Raw genomic sequence first — 3,331 nt, forward strand, 5'->3', positions numbered from 1 at the left:
AATTGAATTGAATTGAATTTGAAGAAATTATTTAACTCTTCAATTTTTGTTAACTTTTGTCCCTATTTGTACCTAAACTACAGAAGAAACTTGTTGCAGTGTTTTACACTCATTTACTCCCCACCCCAGGTAACCTTCACCTCTCTTGACCTCATGCTCCACACTGAGGCTCTGCTGTCAACCATCAACTTCCTGTCGGCAGCACTGTTGTCTGGCAGTGTTTCGTCTCCAGAGAGAGAAATCAGACCGAAAACAGAAGACAAGACAGTGTCCGCCAAATCCAGTCAGTACAAGACACACACATAATGAGCTAAGGTTGCGTCCCAGTACAAGTGAAGCTCAAATAAACTATTGGGTCTATAAGTCTCAAGACAAAAACGGATAACTCAACATGTCAGTCCGTCTTTATTGTGTTGTGTTGTTGTGTTTCCTGTCAGCTGCCCTGGTGTCACCTGTAGACAGTGAGGTCATTGACCTGAAGGTGATGATAACGCTGGGAGCCTTCAATGTCCTGGTGTGCGACCAGAGCTGCAACATGGCCGACATCAAGATCCAAGGTACCGAATCGCACCAAATATGTCTGCTGTTGTTGGTTGGCACCATCCCTGTTTTTCACAATTTGATATGTCCTTCAGGTATTAACGGCTCTTTGCTGATGCAAGGACCACAAACTCATATATCAGCCCGCCTAAGAGATTTCATCGTCCTCAATGTTGACCCCAAAAGCATCCACAAGAAGGTCAGTCAGTTGTAGAGATCACATTCAATCAGGAACAGAGTAAACTCCTACCTGAAGGTCTTACATAAAGCAGTTTCCATCCACACTTGTCCTAGTGAATTCAAACATGATAAATGGTTTGATTGTGCTAATTGGGATCATCTGTATTAATAAAGTATGTAGGATACAAACTACCTTGGACAACTCTCAACATTCCTATACGAAACCTGGACAACCTCAGACTAACCTGAACCAGCCTTGATTATTAAGTTACCGTGGACTATCCTAGAGTGCCCCAGACTCTTCTGGACTACCTTATACTGCCACAGATGATGGTAGAATCCTATTAAGTACCCTAAAGGTACTCCCTAGGACTACTCTGACATAGTCTAGTTTACAACAAACTACCCTGGACTATTTGCGATTACTTAAGAACTCAGACTACTCTGAACTCTCTCAGACTGCCATGGGCTTTCTCAGAATTCCTTTCACCATCCTGGACTCCAAGACTACATAAAACTACCACAGACTACCCTGGACTACCCCAGACTACCGTTGACATACTCAGACTACCCAGGGCCTATGTGGGGCTAATCCAGAAGACCCTAGAGTAGACTAGACTGCCCTGAGGTTATCACCTAGGACTATCTTAATATAATCTAACTACCTCAGACTACCACTACTTAAATAAACTACTTAAATAAACTTCCTTACAATATAACAGACTGCCTAGGACTACTCTAGAGGACCTGAAAGTACCATGGAAAGGTACCACCCAGGACTGTCTCTAAACTGGACTACATCAGACCGCCTCGGAAGACTTCTGTCCTTTGCTGCTGCAGTCTGGTTGAATAAAGGTCGTTGAACTCTCTCTGTCTTTCAGGCCATCTCCATCGTGGGGGATGAGGTGTTCAGCTTCACCATGAGTCTGACTCCGAACGCCACAGAGGGTGCTGGTTACGCCGACACCTCCAGAACTGATGGCAGAGTGAAGCTGAACGTGGGCTGCATCCAGGTGGTTTACCTGCATAAGTTCATCATGTCTCTGCTGGTGAGTTCAGTCAGAATGTTCTGCTAAAGAACCATTGTAATTTGATTTTATGTTTACTCAGCTCTTATATTTGTGTTCTGTTCTGTCAGTTTCGGTTTAATTTTGGTTTTAGGTTTTTTGAGATTACCTGAAAATAAGTTTCTGAAACCAGGAGAGCCGATAATACTTTAAACAAATTAATCATAAATTAGTTTTGCTCCAAAAGCTTAAAAACTGCAACAGTGCCACTGACCTCTGTTGAATTAATTCTTAGAACAGGTATATTTTTTTACCAAGGCTAATTCCTTGCTGCAGCAGCCATGGGTGTGACTCCGACCTGTGGGCCACAATAATAATGATAATAATAATAATAATACCACCAGTAATATCAACAGGAAGGGTAGGCTTGGTAGCTGAAGGCTCTGGCTCCTGTTCTACTTTTAGAGACTATAGAAACCACAAGTAGCCCAGCATTCAGGAAATCACTACCATTAAGAATAAGTGAACCGTCCTAGACTCCTGGTGCGCTTATAATGAAGATGTCCTGGAGATAACTTACAACGTATACAAAATTAATCCAATTACCGTAAAGATAAACATCCAGCCTTAGGAACATAACCACAACCTGGATGGAGCCTGCGATGTTCTGATGTAAACTCAGACCCAAAACCGAAAGTTCGTGTACTTGGCCCAAACACCCCGAGACTCACTGCGAGAAGGATATAGTACTCGAATGGATTACCTTGGCCTCGTAGCACCCTGCAGGAATGCTTGGAGTTTCTTTGATCCAGGACCGATGTCAATTAACCACATAAAGCAATACCTCTAGGACTGCCGCCTTTCGTTTCATTTATGTAAAAATACTTAAAAAACAATCAGACACATCCTGCCACAGAGATGCAGAAAAATAATCCATAGCAAGATGCCCCCTGGAAAATTTAGAATAAGGGAATTATAAAATCCTCCTCCTCACCTACAAAGACAGTCGTCATGTCCAGCCCCTTCATATTTTAAAGCTCATAATAACCCTATTACCCCCCTATAACACCTGCGTTCCGGCTGGGCTAACTTCTTGGTTTCATAGTCTCTAAAAGTAGAACAGGGAGCCAGACTTCAGTAGCCCGACCAAGCCTACCCTTCCTGTTGATATTACGGATGGTATTATTATGTATTAATAATCATTATTATGTGTGCCCACAGGTCCGAGGTCACAACCCATGGCTGCTGCAGTGCAAGGAATTAGCACTTCTTGGTAGAAAAAAATATACTTTTCATACGAAGATTATATTTATCAGAGGTCCACTGTACTGTTTCAAGCTTTAAAGCTTGAGCAAAACCTAAATCTTATGAGTAAGTTGTTAAATTTAATAGCCGTGGGTTCTCCTTGGATTACCAGAACTTATTTCAGGTAAGTATCAAAAACCAGAAACAAATTAAACCGAAACAGACAGAACAAGAACCAAATATGATTAGAGCTGAGTATATAATAAAATCAAATTTACAAAAAGTTCTTTTAAGCAGAACATTTCTGACTGAACCCACCAGCAGAGACATGTATATATCCGGTTAACCACTATGACGCA

The 3,331-nt window shown here is 41.8% G+C and overlaps 1 protein-coding gene across 1 annotated transcript in view; it reads left to right on the forward strand.

Annotated features, from left to right (window-relative positions):
• Positions 1-3,331, forward strand: part of vps13c (vacuolar protein sorting 13 homolog C) — a gene marked incomplete at both ends in the record, with an annotated part of 32,787 nt that overhangs the window by 7,409 nt on the left and 22,047 nt on the right.

This window comes from Morone saxatilis, unplaced genomic scaffold (assembly GCF_004916995.1).
Source record: "Morone saxatilis isolate NCDOM2014 unplaced genomic scaffold, NCSU_SB_2.0 Contig11, whole genome shotgun sequence".
Classification (NCBI taxonomy): Eukaryota; Metazoa; Chordata; class Actinopteri; family Moronidae; genus Morone; species Morone saxatilis.